At 40.5% G+C, this 20,389-nt stretch overlaps 1 protein-coding gene across 1 annotated transcript in view; it reads right to left on the minus strand.

Annotated features, from left to right (window-relative positions):
- LOC139473225 (cholecystokinin receptor type A-like) overlaps positions 1-20,389 on the minus strand; it is a 141,617-nt gene that overhangs the window by 74,475 nt on the left and 46,753 nt on the right. The window contains exon 2 of the mRNA XM_071255751.1: positions 18,854-18,919. The gene's annotated coding sequence lies outside the window, so the exon portion shown is untranslated. The remainder of the gene's footprint in view (positions 1-18,853; positions 18,920-20,389) is intronic.

The raw sequence follows: 20,389 nt of genomic DNA on the forward strand, positions 1-20,389 counted from the left end.
TTGTTGTATGTGTGCTGTATATATGCTTACAACGAACTACGGTTATAACGAACTAAAATTAGTAGTCCCTTTGAGTTCGTTATAGCCGTAGTTTACTGTACAATCTAACAATATAAGTATGAAGACATGCTCACTATGGAAGGATATGCTGCCATCCTTCCTGGCGTCATAGTAGTGATAATTATTTTACTCGGATACAAACTTATATGTCATAGATTTGCGAATGCCAATGGGTATTTATACGTGCCAAATCCCGTGATTAGAAACGGGTTTAATGTCGCGTCCAAGATAATTACACTCATTATGTACTTGTGTGTGTTTGTGTGGCTGCTTGTACTAGTCCGGACTGATGTCGATTTATAGTGCTAGCTCACTGAGATACCTTGCCGCAGTTTAACATGAATACCCCACTCAGACACAGACACAGCCGACCAGTGCTTGTTTTAGCCCCTTAATGCCGAGCGCCAGACAGGGTAACAACAAGTACCATCTTTTAACGTCTTTTGGTATGAAGCGGTCGGGGATCGAACCCCGGACCTTCCGCTCTCCGGGCGGACGCTCTACCACCAGACCACGGAGGCGGTCGGTTAGAAACGAAATCCCCAGCACAGTTATAACGTTCAGCCCCTGATGGTAGACAGGGAGGCACCAGCTGGTTTTTTTGTGAGGCTTGTTGTTCTGAGAAAGAAGTTGAATTCAATAAACATATTGTGTTTTGCACAAAGAGCTATTAGGATCCACATATGTTTTTGCGTTATTTTTCATCAACAAAATCGACGCGACAGCAGGTGAGTTGATGAGATTGCACTCGTCGCACCCAAGGTTATGCAAGGTGTGTGTGTATGTGTGTGTGTTTTTTTTGTGTGTGTGTGTCTGTGTGTTTGTGTGTGTGTGTGTGTGTGTGTGTGTGTGTGTGTGTGTGTGTGTGTGTGTGTGTGTGTGTGTGTGTGTGTGTGTGCGTGTACTACCTTTTATAGGGCTAGCCCGCTGAGGAAGTACGCTGCAGGTAAACGCGTAAACCCAACTCATACACAGTATACTGACTCCTTAACGTCGCAATAGTACGCTAAGCAGGGTAACAACAAGTACCATCATTGAGCGTCTTTTTGGTCTGAGATCAAACCATCGACCTCCCGCTCTACAGGCACACGCATCCCACCCACCCACTCACACTCCTTCACCGACACTCACGCACTTACTCACCCTTGTTTAAAAAAACAACATTTATAGCGTCACAAGGTTTCAAAGTATATGTTCCCAAATTACAAAAGCCAAGGTCTTACAGGCATGGCAAACCAGGAACACATACACAGCATTCTAGACTTGGTCAAGGGGAATTTGCAAAATTATTACTTTTCCAATGCCAATTACCCAGCTGAATACGTATTGCTAAGAAACTATTAGAGGATGAAATAGACACTGATTAACACTGGAACTTAAAACCGAATTGTACGGCTTTTACTAGACGTTACTTCCTGGTGATTGAAATGTACAATGCTGTAAACATTGTAGACAGACATCCGGGAGTAATTAAGAATCCTGGAGATTACCGAGTGAAGCATATCAAAACAGTACAAAGTAAAGGCAGTGAAATGTCAGTAACAAAATGGTATTTGCATGAAACTTTACATGAGATAAAAGAATATCAAACTGCAATAGGCATTGAAATGAAAATTCGGCTTTAAATCTAAATGTCAATCCTTCACCATCCCTTAGGGTATATTTTGAAGTCGGTGCATAATATCATCAAATGTACTACACAAAAGAAGTTAAAGAACATCCGATTTTTTCAAATGACAATAGTTAATCTGTCATAGCCATATTCTTCAAATTAGTTTGGGAAGTATATATTGTTTATTTTAGATTCCTTAAGAAACACCTTTGACGAACATACAACAACCTAGAAGGCGCTAAGAAGTCCCACGACGTTTTGTAACTTTTGGAATTTGACAGACAATGCAAATGTGAGTATTGAAGAGGTTTTTTCAAACAAAAAGATAGGGTGTGAGTATGGAGGTACTGCTGCTTATGACGCCTTTTCCACGAACCATGTCTGGTCCAGTACTACCGGTATCCGACCCGTGAAGATCCGGGGAAGAATAGGTCTCCAGCAACCCACGCTTGCCGTATCGATACTTATGATATAAATCACTGGATTATCTGGTCCAGGATCGATTATTTACCGACCGCCGTATTATAGCTGGAAAACTGCTGAGTGCAGCGTTAATAATACAAAAAAAAAGGAAATCAATTGTCAGTTTAATCTGACTGGATCCATTCAGTGTGCTAAGAATCAGCATCAATATCGATTCGAATGAATTTATCATCTTCGCTCTCCATCATATCAAGCAACAACACAGTAGTCAATTCGAATTACGCAAAGAAGGAAGGACATAAACCAGATAGACAAAGACAGATGCTATTTAATACTAGTTAGGTAGGTAAATATAATCTGTCAATGCAAGAGAATAAATAACCAGTCCAGATTATCCACCGAAACAGACTCCTTTTTGGCGTAAAGGGCAAAATAGCTGTGCAAGTTATATGAATGGACCACTGAAAATCAGTGATGACACCGACCCGTGAAGATTCCGGGGTATAATAGGTCTTCAGCAACCCATGCTTGCCGTAAAAGGCGACTATGCTTGTCGTAAAAGGCGACTAACGGGATCGGGTGGTCAGGCTCGCTGACTTGTTTGAAGCATGTCATCGGTCCCAATTGCGAGGATCGATGCTCATGATATTAATCACTGGATTGTCTGGTACAGACTCGATTATTTACAGACCGCCGTCATATAGCTGGAATATTGCTGAGTGCGGCGTTAAACAACAAACCAACCCAAACCAGTGATGACACCAGATGTTCGCGAAAATGGTAAGCATGTCCCTCCCCACCGGTAGCACCCGGTGACAAATCAAATTATTTGGAAATATGAATGTGTATTTCTGATGGTTACGTTTCTGTTTTAGCATCACTCACAGCGCCCAAAAGGTCAAGTGATTTCTATGAACCACATTCATCAACAATGACAGTTCAATACATATAAATTCTGTTACATATGTACAATGAAATAAACAAGTCCGCCTATGTGTTTGATTTAACGCATCATTGAAGCAAAATGATGTCCTATTCAATTCGCTATTTTGACTTGTGCCACATGTTCCCGTGTTTGTTCAGGAGAAAGCGCCACCTGGAATGCGTTTTGTCGCTTTTGTTGACTAAAATATAAATCGAAATAAACAAATATCGAACTATAGGAGTCATACAAAGCGTCGAGTGGGTGAGTGAGTTGGGTTTAACGCGGCTTTTAACAGTATGCCAGTTATATCGCGGCGTGTCAGCTTAATGTGGGAGAAAAGCCCGAAGAGATGCAGGTCTCAGACGTTTACCACTTCGGTGAAACCCACGAGCACGGGTGTGGTGCTGACAAACCTAGAAACATAATCGGGGCGAACCGGGATACGAACCCACAATCATAGGTTTCTGGCGTGGCCAAGGGACCCAAATCTGCACAGCGTATGGCGGCGCCTTAGACGACTGGGCCACCCGTGTCCCCTTCAAAGCGTCGAGGTTAATACCGATACACCTCAATCTGGTGTTTTTAGTAATTCCATACTGTAGCCAGGAGAAGCCCCCGAGTGTAACAATGTGAAGGATATGTTCAGGCAGTGACTCCGGTATGCAATACATCATGTTGTTTTGTTACATTATTATAACACGACAGGGATCTGTTTCGTAACACGGGAACTTGCCCTGGTATCATAATACGAACATACGAACAGCCTGCCATTCTGATTCACATCCCTTGGGGTTGTCTTCATCTAAAATTAAAGCCGAACATTCAGTTCAGAATGAATTAGTGTCAGGTTGTCCATCATATGTCACAGAGTAATAGTAATTGTGTGAAGGCAGTTGAAAAGAATAGAAACTAACAGTTGTATCAACATTTGGAATGTTCGCCATTTTCTCTGAATCATCCGAGGGGTGTCGGAGAAGTTCTGTGTCCTCCTCTCTGTGCTCGCCTCTTTCGTGAGGTGTGACGGAGGTCGGGTAGTCTCGTGGTTAAAGCGTTCGCACGTCACTCCGAAGACCTGGGTTCGATTCCCCACATGGGTACAATGTGTGAAGCCCATTTCTGGTGTCCACAGCCGTTATATTGCTGGATTATTGCTAAACGCGGCGTAAAACCATACTCACTCACTCACTCATGAGACATGTCTACTGTCTACTGCTATGAGACATGTGTTAATTCGTAGATCATCCATAATCATATCATGTATTTTCAACATTTTCCTTTGCGGTAGCAGTTGAAAGTCTTCCTGATCTTGGATCATCATCGAGACATTCCCGTCTCCTCTTGAACTCACTGACCTTCTCTTAACAGTGGCACAGACAGGAGCCTCATCACCCCAAGGTGTCACGATGTCAGTATGTACGGCTGTGAGCGTTATTCCTTTCAGATACAGCTACTTGATACTAGCGCGGTAGCCAATTTTGTATCAACAGAGAATGCGTATTCACTTAGATGCCTGCTGTAATATGCTGCCTGCAGCTGGTTGCGTGAGTGAGTATTGTTTTACGCCGCTTTTAGCAATATTCCAGCACTATCAAGGCGGGGGACACCATAAGTGGGCTTCGTTTTCCAAATTTGACCTTTTTCTGATCCTTGATCTTTCTTGTATATCGGTACTCATTGTTTTCAACTTTTTACGACGTACCTAGTTTCTATCAGAAAACATAAATAGGATTTACACAGAAATACAAACGACATCATTATCAACTGATAACAAATCCGAGTCTACTTTTGATTCAATGTTTGTCAGCAGCCAACGTGGTAAACCTTCAAAATCCACATCAAATCAGTTTGTTTGTTGTTGTTTTTTGTTGTTTAACCCCACAGTAATATTCCAACTATATTACGGCGGTTTGTAAATAATCGAGTCTGGACCAGTCAATCCAGTGATTGACACCATGAGCATCGATCCACGCAACTGGGATAGATGACATTTATCAACCAAGTTAGCGAGTCTGACCGCCCGATCCCGTTAGTCGCCTCTTACGACAAGCATAGTCGCCTCTTACTCATCACACCAGACGTCCATCCGAAAGGAAGCTGACACGCATATTACTGTAACAATAGAACACAAATAGTGCGGATTTAACCATAACCTCTGAAAACATATACGTGCTCCTGGTGTCACCAAAGTGGTGAACGTGTAAGACCTGCATCACTTCGAGGTTTTCTCCAACATCAAGCTGACACGCCTTGATGTAACTGGAATACTGTTCAAAGCGCCGTTAAACCCAACTCACTCACTCAAAACATATAAATCGAATTCTTATCTATATTACATTAACTTTTTAACACGGGATATTTGTTAACAGAACACAATAGCAATCAGTGCGACGAAACAGCTTGGAGTTCCACTGAAGCCAAATCCAATATATATTTAAATGTCCACTGACCATGACTTGTACGGCATTGCTTTAATGTACACTGTTTCCATCTGGATTGTTGTTGGTTTGTTGTTGTTGGTTTGTTGTTTAACGCCGCACTCAGCAATATTCCAGCTATATGACTGCGGTCTGTAAATAATCGAGTCTGGACCAGACAATCCAGTGATTGATATCATGAGCATCGATCCACGCAATTGGGATAGATGACATGTATCAACCAAGTCAGTGAGACTGACACCCGATCCCGTTAGGCGCCTTTTACGACAAGCATAGTCACCTTTTACGGCAAGCATGGGTTGCTGAAGACCTATTCTACCCCGAAATCTTCACGGGTCCTATCTGGATTGTCAAACCGACATGTTCCCAGGAACATGCTATATATGCTCACATCACTGCAGTAGTCTGTCTCCAATGTCACCGCATGCAGTAAGCAATCGATTAACACTACAGTTCTGCGGGCTGGGATGTGAACAGTTGAATATGATATGCGCCGTCTTCACGTTGCCATCAATATGACGCAAACACAGAACTCCCGTACCCGTCAGATCTATGAATAATAGAACTTTCAGCAAGTGGGACTTTTCAATATTTAAGCACGTAATACACTATCGTGTTCCTAGGACCACTATTGTGCATTCTCTGCATGGTAGCGCGAAGGCTGCTCATTTACTTTGTAAAGAGATACATGATTGAAATCTGCACATGTGGACAAGTGTTTTATTCCGATGAAGCAGGTTGATGTGCACGTGTATTATGTTGTCAATTGTAACTGCATCGAATCTTCAGTTCGAGCACATTGACTATCTTGTACGAACATATTCGATATTTTCTCACACGCTATTTACCCTCTCTGATCTTATTTGGTTAATTTACGATCAAACCAGCAACAGGGTTTTTCTTTTTTGCCGCAGCTATCCGCAAATGTCAAGGATGACTTCATAGTTGCTTCGCGCATGTTGTGCGTTTCGGTGAAGCCTTTTGGGAGTGGAGTATTGAAATAGAAACGAAACGACACGTGTTGTTTTCAGTCCCGTGTCTGGTATTTGACAATGTTTTGGTTACAATTGCAGAAGGGACATCGAGATTAGTGGAAGTCACATAAGGCTAATTTTCCACACCATTCGTATGTGCATACTGTATATATATGTACACATCGCTATGCGTGCTTAATATAAACGTGAAGCAAAAAGTCCTACTATGTTTATCAGAAAAGTCGTTTATAAAGGAAATCTTCTGTTCAAATATAATTGACAAAACCATTAACATAAATATAAGAAAATATCGGTTTTATGGAGCTTTCGCATAACCAAGGATACCTCATTCACTCACTCACTCACTCACTCACTCACTCACTAGAACCGACAAGTTCGTGTCTTATCCCCTTAATATCAGGTGCCAGGCAAGTGCAATTACCATGTTACATGTATAGCGTCTTTTCGTATGATACATACGGGGATCAATCCATCGACCTTCCTCTATCCTAGCCGACGTTCTACCTACTACGAAAGCGATCCCGGATAAAAGGAGAGCCGACAGACAGCATAAAGGAATTAATTGCGCATGTACATTTAAATCTGCTTTGTTTCTTGACTTTTGGATTGTCTGAGGACGCAGGTTTGTAATCGATGGAGATTCTGTACTTGACTTGTCACACTGACCTCTGGGCTCGTCCAGCAGGATCCGGGCTGGTACATATTGGAACTAGACATGACACAACATAACTGTTCTGAATCTTTCCGTTTTCTTTCCTCTTCAAATCAAATACAATAAACTACGGTTATAACGAACACGCTTATAACGAACTGACGGATATAACGAACTTACTTTGGTCCCGACTATTTGCTGTAGTTATGCTGTATATATGCTTATAACGAACTACGGTTATAACGAACTGAAATTAGTTTTCCCTTAATCTAGAGTTCGTTATAACCGTAGTTTACTGTAGTCTATAACTGTGTCTTAAAAAGTAGGTCGTCATGTTATGCATGAACGGGGGCGGTCGGGAAGCCTAGTGGTTAAAGCGTTCGCTTGTCACGCCGAAGACCCGGGTTCGATTCCCGACATGGGTACAATGTGTGAAGCCCATTTCTGGTGTGCCCTGTCGTGATATTACGGGAATATTGCTAAAAGCGACGTAAAACCATACTCACTCACTATGCATGTACGGACTATATACATGCGATGGGATATGTCGTGACGCGGCTAAAAGTGAATTCATGCATGATCACTACTCCATTACTGCAACTATTGCAGGTATTGTGCAGCTAGTGGAATAAGTGCAATGAACCCAGCTACAAATTTGGCCTGTATTAAGTTGTGAAATGCCTCTGTTCTGGGATGCGACCCGTGAAGATCCGGGGTAGATCATCAGCAACCAATGCTTGCTGTAAAAGGCGACTATGCTTGTCGTAAGAGGCGACCAACGGGATCGGGTGGTCAGGCTCGCTGACTTGGTTGATGCATGTCATCGATCCCGCATTGCGAGGATCGATGCTTAGGATATCAATCACTGGATTGTCTGGTCCAGACATTTTTCTGCAACAACAAAAAAATCTTTGAAGTGCGCATGCTGTGGTCCCTATATTCACACTAAATCTGAAAGTCCTAAAATTCAAAGTAATAAATACAAAGTGTCTTTGTAACTAAACATTGAGCCTTGTCCAAATGATGACTTTGACCAGGGGTAGTTAAATATAATTACAAGAAAACCATGTTCGATTAAATTTTGTTTAAGGCGGCGTAAATCCACCATACTCACTCACTGAGAACATAACGCACTCAATGAGTAACTTTTTGTTATTCAAATAACCTTTAGGATATTACCGATTATTGAGAAACTGATTTCCTCCGCAATGAGCCAAACGGCTGGGAGGCAGGCGTTGAAAGGTAAATATTAGATGTAAGTCAAGGAGCGTATTTCCTCTCATTAAACACACTTCAACTAAGCTGACCCAAACAGTCAGTGCGCCCCAAACTGCTCACTCTCCCCCTTTTCTTCCTTAGATTTAATTAACACGCTCCATCGTCGCTGAAGCTACTGAAAGTCGGAGCACAAACCAAACTCGTCCACAAATTGCCATGACGAAGATTTATTGGGCAGTATTTCCATTCTGGCTGTAACTGCTCGCTTTTTCGCACGGCTGGACATTCAGAGAAATCGAATCTCTTGACATTGCGGACGAATGAGATGGAACTATGGCCATTAGCTTGTGTCTTAGTATAGGAGTGATGAGCTTGTTGATGCGTAGGCAGCTGGAAAGCAGCTAAAGTAGCGTGCAGTGCTACATGGATAGGAAGCGGCATGACCAAATGAAATAGCCAGTAAACTATAAATCCGTCATTTTGCACCACTGATATGCTGCTAATGTCTTGATAATGTACTTCAGTGTTTTGTCCGTTCGAGTGGACACGTGAAGATGTTTTTCTTGATGAGTACGAAAATGGTTTGGGAGTTCCTATTGGTGTTGAGTTCCGCTTGATTTAAAAGACTTACGATGGTCCATGTCTACAGCATTAATACTTTTGAATTCCGTTGTCAGATAAATGGTTTGAGCATGCAGTGTTCAATGATGCATGGGCTTTTATAGGAAAAAGGGATCAGTCTCGACTAGAACCGTATGTGATATAAGCTTTCACACGTTGACCGTCAGTGTTATTGTTGTTTAGTATGAACCCATAGCAACCACAACTGTTCAAAGATGTGTCAAAGTCCACTCAGACGCCTACAATCTGCTTCCAATGTTAGGAGAAAGCCACGATAGCTCTGTCGAGTGATGCAAAGCTACGTTAAACTCACTCGCTCACCAAAGAGGTACATGTCTACAGTCAGTCAGTCAACAACGTGAAGCTAAAACGCCGTCTTATTACTTGAATACATTTTCAAAGCGGCGTTAAATTCTTGTGATTACCTCATCCACCAATTCGCTGGAATATTGCTAAAATCGGCGTAAAACCATACCCAATTAATCATTAATATATACAAATTGTCATTATATTCATCTTATAATGAACGATGACCCTTAGTCTTCAGCAACCCATGCTTGCCATTAAAGGCGACTATGCTTGTCGTAAGAGGCGTCTAATTATAACGTGATCGGGTGGTCAGGCTGGCTGACTTGGTTGATGCATGTCATCGATCCCCGTTTGCGTGGATCGATGTTCATGATATCAATCACTGGATTATCTTTTCCAGACTCGATTATTTACAGATCACAAAGATGGAAAATCAGTCAGTGCGGCGTCAAACAACAAACCAACCAACCAAATTTCCCTCCGTACAAGAATACAACAGGTTAAACACGGATCAAAGACACCAACCAAAGGATTATTTACTGACTTTTTGCTCCAGCTGTACGTTATATATTTTCTCGTCCTGGGCATTCGGGGGTAGAATGTCCCCATCAATCAATGCTTGTTGTTAAAAGCGACTAAATTGATCGGGTGGTGTCGATGACTTGGTTCATTTTGTTTAACACCGAAGTAGTAAACGTCTGAGACCTGCATCACTTCGGGCTTTCCTCCCACATTAAACTGACACGCCGCGATAGAACTGGAATACTGTTTAAAGCGGCGTTAAACCCAACTCACTCACTCACTCATTTTGTTTAATCGCACATTGAAGGCATGGATCATTGCTCAATATATCAATCATGTCTGGCTTAGACTTGACCATCAAGATGACGTCTTCATATAGCCGTTATATTTCTAAATGCGGCAACAAATATGCAGATACAACTGTGTTCCCCAAATCCTGTCAGAGGTGAGGTGAAATGGGGTTTAATGTCGCGCCCAAGATTATTGCACTTATATAGCGACATGCATGCATGTGTGTGTGTGTGTGTGTGTGTGTGTGTGTGTGTGTGTGTGTGTCTGTCTCTGTGTGTGTGTGTGTGTGTGTGTGTGTGTGTGTGTGTGTGTGTGTGTGTGTGTGTGTGGCTGCTTGTACTAGTCTGGACTGATGCCGATTTATAGTGCTGAGATATCATGCCGCAGTTTAACATGAATACCCCACTCAGACACAGTATACTGACTCCGAGCCGACCTTTTTTTAGCCCCTTAATGCAGGTGATTTGTTTCAGATTTCTTGAGTTAGGATAAGGAAAAATCCACTCGTCGCTTTACCAGTTGCCAAGGAGGAGAAGAAACCAGGCGGAAAGAAGATATATGTTTAAGTTCAAAATGTTTTCAATGTCTATATGAATTATTTTTCCCAGAGGTGGAAAAAGCGATGATTTCCCACTGTAGAGCTCCTCAAAAAGAGGATTAAAATGCAGTTGTAAGCTGGATTTGACTTATTCGAATATAACTTGGTGATGCGTTGTAAAGAATCTGATAATTTAGAACAGCGTTGTTTAAGATCTGGTTCATCAGAATGCCGAGCGCCAGGCAGGGTAACAACAAGTACAATCTTTTAACGTCTTTTGGGATGACGCGGCTGGAGTTCGAACCCCGGACCTTCCGCTCTCCGGGCGGACGCTCTACCATTAGACCACGGAGGCGGTAAATCCTGGCTGACAATGTTATTATAGTAACAGTAGTTTGTCTGTACAAGTCCATCAATCATTCTTCCTTAAGATCAGTTACACACATGCATCAGTTCCAATATATGCTTACGAAGAGGAGCGTAGACTTTGATGAACATTCCTCGAGGTTAACTTACCTGAAGACGCATATTCTGGGATGGAGAAAACATTCTTGGAAAAACCTCTTGCCATTAAAAAAGCATTATAGATTAGATGTTATCAGGCGGTTGTTTCGTTAGAAAATTATCAATAATGGATAACTATTATCTTTTGCGGAATGTTTTAAATTCCTCCAGATCTAATTTAATCAATCTTTACCAAATATTTATTTAAAATTTATTGACATTACAGTGAAATTCGTGTTAACGTTTTTATCAGGACTGTTATTCATCAAGGGTGCTCCACCAAATTATCTTCAACCACCCCAGTATAATTACAAGTAATTTGATCAATATATAGCTGCATTTGTCAAATATGAAACGAAATCGAATATCAAAAGTATCACATTGATTCAAAAACATGCCTTGTTAAACATAATGAAGTTAAAAAATGATGCCTTGTGATAATCATGTTTAAATTGTCACCAGTGAAATAAACATGTAAGGGATCAAAGTTGTAGTTTTGTTACTTTTCCTAACATCACTGACTAGAGGTTGAAAGTATTTAAGATTATGACAGACAGATTTCTGATATTGTCATTAATGCGGAGCTGCGTTCCTTCAACTGGCTGCCAAAAGACACAGACGCCAGAGAAAGATCTCTGTTTTATCGATCACCGGATTGTCTGGTTTGTTTACAGGCTGACGTCTCATGACAGGAGTACTGCTGTGCTGCGTCAGGGAAACAATACTTTTTATTTTTTATGCAAATTGTATGAATGACAGGTGCTATTGGTAGGGCAAGGCATGCTTATCATTTTCGCGAACACCTGGTGTCATCACTGATTTTCAGTGATCCATCTCGGTAGAAAATCTAGGCTGGTTATCCTTTTGTATTGACAATTTATATTTACGAGTATCCATGTGTTTCAGCAAAGAGCTACGACCTGTATTGCTTTCGTTACCTCACACGTTCAAAAACTGTCGGGGGCACGGGTGGCCCAGTCGTCTAAGGTGCCGCGATTCGCTGTGCAGAGTTGGGTCCCTTGGGCACGCCAGAAACCTATGATAGTGAGTTCGAATCCCGGTTCGCCCCGATTATGTTTCTAGGTTTGTCAGCACCATACCCGTGCTCGTGGGTTTCACTGAAGTGGTAAACGTCTGAGACCTGCATCACTTCGGGCTTTCCTCCCACTTTAAGCTGACACGCCGTGATATAACTGGAATACTGTTAAAAGCGGCGTAAAACCCAACTCAATCACTCATTCACTCACTCAAAAACTGTCAACCATGGCTAAGCATGGCCACACGAGACCTTAAATCCTCATTAGGTAGTCATTCGGTTCTCTCTACACTACTGTCCCCAAATACTTCCCACTTCGAGACTTGGGCGGAAGTTCCTCTCATTTTTGCGCCATTAAAGCGATACGCTTGCGAAATTAACGAAGTGCGTTTGTGTTATTAGCGAGGAACACTACTGTCTGGAAGTTCATTCCCCTTACACGCATGGGCAACGCGTTACGCAACCCGTGTGCACCCCGTTGGTCACTCGCGTGTGACACCTGGATATAACGCGTTGAACACGGGTGTGTACCCCATTCGTCACTCGTGTGCATAGCGTGACACACTCATCACAGGGGGAAAAAACTTTTGACCAAGGGAGGACCCATGTTAAGCTGAACTTGGAGGTGGTAACAAGGAGAGATTTTTTTTATATCCTGGCGAAAAATGTTAACACTCATTTTAGTATATGTACTTGCTGATGTCTCATTTTTAGATGTGATTTTGTTGGAAAATTTGAGTACTGTTGTGGCCTCAACATGATGTTTTGCGATGGCCTTAAGAGAATACATGATCCTGGTAAACGTTACTGCTATTCAAATGTTTTGTTTGTTATTTGACATTAAACGTCGGTAGTACGACATTCAGTGATCATGTTTATGAGGTTTGGCGGAACATTGTTTTTATTGGACCCTAATTACTTTATGATGGTTGGGTCTCTCTGTCTCAGATCCATAGCCGTGACGCTGGGAAAGGGCAGCATTTAATTAATGAGAGTAGGTTATATCATGGAGGATACACTCTACTAATTACCGTACCACAGGAAGAGACCTGTAGACGTGAGCGCGGGGTTGTGTATAAGATGGCCGATGCATAATGGCCGCCAGGAGAGGTAAACATTGAACTAAAGCAGTGTTGTTTTCACGGGCTTGTTGAATAAATTCCCAGCGCTACTGTCAATATATCATCTACTTGATCCTAGATACATCATTTTGGCATTTACAATGTTTATTTTTTTTCAACGTACATTAATAGTTTACTTGTCATATGGTTCAGAGTATTTAAAAGCAATAATTGTAATTTGTGATGACATGTAACTATAGAACGTCTCATGGAATCCACGAAGTAAGTACGATAGTAAATAATAATATTCCAATCGAATTAAAATACAATGATTACAAGATAATATGTGATCCTCAAGCCTGTGTTTCACATTCAGAGCCAGGAGGAAAACTGATTAAATAAAGGGGAGAAGCTCTGCCCCTAAATATATGTATAGACATAATCTGTATATGACTATATATGTAAATGTTACGATACTGTACCTATTAAACAATGGGCATAAGGTTCACGGAGACAAAGGCTATAGATACTATATCATAATAGATTATTTAGATGATATTTGATGCAGTAAATTCTAGATTACATAAAAAATGAATGCCTCGGCCGCTTAAAGCCAGAAGGCAGGGGAATTCCCGGGTAGGAAGACTACGTTCGCAGTAGGTCACCCGAGCAGAAACTTCTCTCGCGGAATAAGGCGAGTCGAGCCGGGTAAGCTAGGAGATAATCGGCTGTTTTGTGAAAACAACGTTGAGCTACGTTTGTCAAATTAACGAGGTATGTTTGACGCAAAACAATTACTTTTGAGCAGGAGTGTATACATGGTTGGTGGGGTTGATGCATGTCATCGTATCCCAGTTGCCCGGATCGATTGTTAAAGGGGCACTGATCTAACGCAATTCCCCGGGACTGGTTGTTGCCTTTGTTATTGTTTTTCCCCAGTGAGTACCCGGATGTAGAGCAGAAATCTAGACTAGCTCGCGACCTCTGTTGCGCCATTCGTAAGCGCATTAGTCACTTTTATGGATACCGGTAGTAATAAGAGCGTATCGCATTGATCAACAAAATGAAATACAGTTTTCGAGATAATAAGGAAATGTAGGTATCTTTGTGGGTAGCATCGGTAATGGTGACGAAGTTTTGATAAGTCACTTGCTCGGTAATTTTGCGATTTTCGTTTACACTATTTTGACTTGCAACACAAAGTAAATATTTCATCTGAGCATTGCTTTTTTTATAGTGTGTATATTTTTTTACTGTCAAAATGTGTAACATATTTATTTATTCAGTTATTTTACAAAGTGACTGAAAAACATTTCCATCTGTATTATTATGATAACGAATTCCAAACATTTTGATGTTTAATGTCATCACCAAGAGACTGAAAATGTTACGTTGAAAAGTACATTTCTATGTTGTTTGGCTTCTAATCCTACATAATAATCTGTTGTGATGTTTGTAGGCCCTTTTGATCGTCTTAATCAATCTGGACAGATTTTTTAGTCAAAATGACTGAAATATTTAAACATTTTAAAAATTGCCTGAGAGTATCACATTTTACAAATTGACGGTAATCTATACACGCTTACAAAGGAAATGACCTGTGAAAACAACGCCTATCGCGCATTGAAGAATTTCCCAACCAAGACGTAGAAAAACAAGAACGAATCGGTTCAAATGAAGGAAAACAAAATGCAAATACCATATTTACAACTTACCAAATTTATGTGTATAAATAGGCAGCTTCCTTATTCGAGGAATGTATCCGTGAATATCCACACAAAGGAATAATATCCCACTCGTCTGCAGCTATACAAAATAACTTATTCGATGTCACGTGTCTCTGTAACTATCAAATATTCTAAAAGATATATATCGTTTCGGGTGTCAAGTCTCAAGGGTCGGCTGAGAAAGGCCACGTGATAACTATTTTCATTACGTCGACGGTTCCTAAAAAATCCATTGAGTTTGATAACAATGAGCAACCAATCAACGTATTATCAGTTAACCCTTTGAACAAATTGTATGTTGTTTTTACATCGGCACTTCACGCCATGATATGAGTGTATTCCCTTTGTTTTAGTAAACCTAGACATGTAAACACTCACTTTTGACATATCCACTGTGCAAGATAACAGTGATTAATCAATCAACGTATTTTCTGTTAATCCTTTGATGACTAGGAACGATCCGTTGCTTTACAACAACAAAAAGTAACTCAACTGATCATTCATCTCTTGCTGGGCTGCCACGTGCATATTACATAACCTCACTTCAAACCTGGATTTAGATTGAATAATTACCCCAGACACAATAAATGCCAAATGAGAACCTTTGTCAGGTAATCTAAGTGGTGCTACCACTAATTGTACCTGTAATAAATTCATTAACTGAGCATCAAGTGAATGACAACAAATACACAAGTGTAGGGTTATACGAGAAAACGTGGATGACAACAAGGGAGTAGTAATCGTATTATCGACGCAATCCGAAATCCGAAAATGCTTTCACTGCATGGATACTTTTTTTTAGTATTAAACTATAACCATCTGGGGTATTTCCAAATGACGACTTCCGATGAGCTCCGCCGTTCTTTTTGTCTGTTTGTTTAGGCTGAAGAAATTAATTAACATGCGCCCTTTGTCGAATCTTTATAGATCACATTTAACCAATCAGTGTTTATTCAAAAATGCGTAAAACAAATATTGCCTCCAGCCTCCAAGTTTATTTAGCTGTCCTTGCAGACGGTAGCCCAGTCTCTGGTCACGCTCAGGTGCGTTGCGTATCATCCGGGTACTCACGGGGGAAAAAACAATAACAAAGGCAACAACCAGTCCGGGGAATGGCGTTAGATCAGTGCCCCTTTAAACTTAAGCAGCTCAGTCCTCAAGCCCGTGTTCGATTCACTTCATCGAGACAGTCTTGGCGTCACCTGGCGCGACTATGTGAATAAGGCTTTAAGCAGCGCAAACTCACACATTAAAAATTTCTATATATGCATATACATAGTAATTATACCCTTTTCGACCCGTGAAGATCCGGGATAGAATAGGTCTTCAGCAACCCATTCTTGCCGTAAAAGGTGACTGACTATGCTTGTCGTAAGAGGCGACTAACGGGATCGGGTGTACAGACTCGCTGACTTGGTTGAAGCATGTCATCGACCCCAATTGCATGGATCGATGTTCATGATATTAATCAGTGGATTGTCTGGTCCAGACTCGATTATTTACAGACCGCCGTCATGTAGCTGGAATATTGCTGAATGCGGCGTTAAACAACAAACCAACCATCCAACCAATTGCGTGGATCGATGCTCATGATAATAATCACTGGATTGTCTGGTCCAGAGTTGATTTTTTACAGACTGCCGTCATGTAGCTGGAATATTGCTGAGTGCGGCGTTAAACAACAAACCAACCATCCAACCAATCATATAAAGCGCCTTCTATGTCAAGCACTGTGTGTACCCAGCGTAAAATGGTTCGGCAGAACCATCATCAGTGGCATGACGTAAATGCCAAGTGGGAATTATCCTGGGGTTGTCTGCGGATTTGGTCCACCTTGTCTGGCTTTCTGTATCTCGGCTTATGATTTAAAGATCTGATTCGTAAAGAGCACGCCTAATCTGGCCCACACAACAGTCTTCACAAAGGCCAGGTAATTAGCTACACGCGAGAAATGACTAGGATTGGTCTTACAGCCTTCCGTCTTCAAAAGGGGACATTCGCTTGCAATATACACAAGGAGGTTGATGAAGAAAGGGATTTAAGTTTGGAGTGAAAACATCAAATGGATATCCTTCTTGGCGAAAACAGCTTTCATACCCCGAAAAACGTTAATCTTGAATTGAAACGACTTGCTGATCAGTTCTGTGTTGCTTTTGATCAGATAGCTTTGAGAAAGGTTTGATGCCTTCAGGAAAAGCCGAACAAAAGCATAAAGCTGAAAGGGCGTGTAGAATTTAATGCGATGCAACATGGTTGAAGTATGGCGCTTGAGCGCGTCTTGTTAATTTACCTTCGTTCGGTACACAATTGATGTATAAATATAAGGATGCATGGAAGGATACAGTGTAGTCGGTACTGTGGATACCGTTAAAATATTAAATACATTTATGAAGGTATGGGTTGAGATTCCACGTAGCCTCATACCTCTTTTGTCCAAATGTCAGGTTGTCGAGGCAGAAATGTTCACTCGAATAATTATGTGACACATTGCCTTATATAACATCCTGCAGACATGACGTCATTCCTGGCATACTGATCACATGATGTTCCCCGATGTGTAATTCAGTGTTGTTATCCACTTTAGAAACTGCTGTGTTAAATAAAGCATACACCCATGTTTGATGGTTGCTAAAATGGCTCAAATATGAAATGGTTATTCGATTGTGATGTATTTGATACGGGTATATCATAGTTTTGTACGTTTGCACTGTTTCGGCGAAGGTTTTCAACCTAGTAACGTTTTGACAACGTTTGGCATTTAGGGGAGTCAAATTCAATGTTAAGTGTATTCTTTCGTTTGACCTTAAGGATCTTCTCAGTTTATTCCCCATGACTTTTATGAGTATTGCCAAGAAACATCTACCATAGTAAGATCTGGGACTAAGGGACCGACCACATGATATTCGGAGGGGGGATGGGATTTTATCGAAAAAAATATATTGACCCTTAATTTCGGGAAGAAAATAATTATGCTTCAGACTGTTGAAAGAAAGAATATAGCCGACCACAAAAATAATGACATTATTACCAGGTGTTTTTCTTTTTCAAAAATCAGACTCAGGGTTTCAAATACAAAGTATCTGGTTTCGTAGCTGTATCTGAAGGAAATATCTAATCTCGATACAAAAACCATTATATATTACAATTATAATGATTACATATTATTTTTGGTATTTTGCAGCGTCACGTCATATGCTATCCCGACTTTCCTTTTCTCTTCCGATCAGACTACACAGCGCTGATCAAATATAAACACCTATAGGATTCTATTGGGAGCACACCCACTCATAGATATTTCAGGGAGTTTCACACAAATTGCTGAAATGAGACAGGCATGACTATGTTAGAAGACTCGATTTGCCTTCAATTATAATCCATTAACTGATTGCTTGAACAGGATTCCTGTTATTGATACCCTTGCACACATACATAAAAAAAAATATAGTCACAGAGCACAACCCGGATGTACTGCTGATTGAATACATAACCAGATAGTGAGGTACAAATTATTGTCAATTAACAAGACGAAACGTATTGATTATGTTTTCCTTGGGCAGCACATGACAGTACATGTACCCGCCTCCTAATTTAGCCAAGATATTAGCAATTGCTGCGCTTGATAAAAATCGCTTCCCTTAAATGACAGATTGTGGACCTTTCAGACGATTCTTGTTCATGTTTTTAAACGGGAGTCTTTCTGGTCGAAGCAAACATAGTTTGTAGGTGTCCCTTTAAAGGACACCAAAATGGGAAGGTGTTGCACCACTGGGATACCAATCCTGGTTTCGATTCCCCAAATGGGTACAATGTTTGGAGCTCATTTGTCTTGGCCCCCGATGTCACATTTCGGGAAAATTACTTAAAGTGGCGTAAAACCATACTCACTCACCCACTCTTACAACATTTGCAGTACTGAATACTCACATGACATTGGCGTATCCAGACTCCAAATAGACACCTTGCTCTTGTCGACGTGATTTCTTCAAATATCTGTGAAAAAAAGAATAGTGTCATTTACAAAATAGTACGTGAGTGAAATCTGAAACATAAGATAGCGGACAAAAAAAAACCTCGTTATAATTATACCGAACTCAAAAAAAGAAGAAAAGAAAAAAAACAATTTCTGCATCCAAGCATTTCACATATATAATCACTTGTCATGTGAATATTGTGAATCCAAATTAGGCAGAAACACATTTCTTGTTCTATATGCTTGGTCATACCCAAATAAAGCCAGCTTTAATGCCTGTGAACTTAATTAACCCCTATTACAACATAGTTAGTTTAACCCTATAACTAGGTAACATTTTCAAATTTTCTTAATGCAACATGCGACAATAACGAATCATGCACACGCACGAAACCGGAAAGTAACAGAAGAATTAAATATTTAATGTGCCTTTTTAGAAATAACAATACGTAATCAATCGACACGAAGGACACATTCGTTATATGACCAAGGTGGGAGTATTATTTTTCGCGTAATAGCGCACAAAATACCCCTTAAGCCTAAATCACGTACACAAATATTTATTTTAAAATCGAAACTTTTAGTTAATGTACCATAAAACCTCTAGTTGTTTTGTAAATGCGTTGATTCCCCAACATGGTGAGTGAAATCACGAATAACCACTTGATGTTGCATTAGAACTCATTAAAGGCTTCGATGGAATATCCTAGTGTTTGCATTCATCTCGAGCCTCCTAGGATGGTTGCACGTTAAACACGTTATGTAGGTTTAGATAATAATCTGGATATTGGCGATAACATTGAGATGATGTTATGTTAAGAGGCAATTACACCTTTTAGTTTTAGGAGAATCTAGGAAAAAAATCGGTGATAGATTGAAACAAGTTAGAAATGTATATTTGTGAAAGTAGTAACAAAATTGAAATTTAGTTTTGAAAGTAATAAGTCATAGGAATGGCAATCATATTTACAACGATTCAGACATAAACGAAAGACACTGGTGTTGGAAAAGGTGAGTGAGTGAGTGCGTGAGTGAGTGAGTGAGTGAGTGAGTGAGTGAGTATGATCATTGCCCCTATAGAGATGGTGGGTATAAATACATATATCATGTCCATTTTGTTACGTATTAGCTCACTGTCTTTATTCAGTACATATTTGCATAGGTCTCTAAGCAATATGACATGGTTCGAAGATAGAAGCATTTGTAACTACAGAATATTTGGTTGTTTTGATGATACAGTTTAGGCAGATACATGTCTATTAAAATAAACATTGTAACTTAAAATGGTACATATCTTCAATCGCTTTCGTAAACATTAATCGATTCCGAAGATCGAATCGATTGTATTACACGGTTCGAAGATAGAAGCATTTGTAGCTAATTGATATTTGGTTATTTTGATGATACAGTTTAGGCAGAAAAATGTCTGATAAAATATACTTTAGCAATTTAAAATGGTATATATCTTCAATCGCTTTCGTAAACATTAA

This window comes from Haliotis cracherodii, unplaced genomic scaffold (assembly GCF_022045235.1).
Source record: "Haliotis cracherodii isolate W230 unplaced genomic scaffold, xgHalCrac1.p SCAF_27, whole genome shotgun sequence".
Lineage (NCBI taxonomy): Eukaryota > Metazoa > Mollusca > Gastropoda > Lepetellida > Haliotidae > Haliotis > Haliotis cracherodii.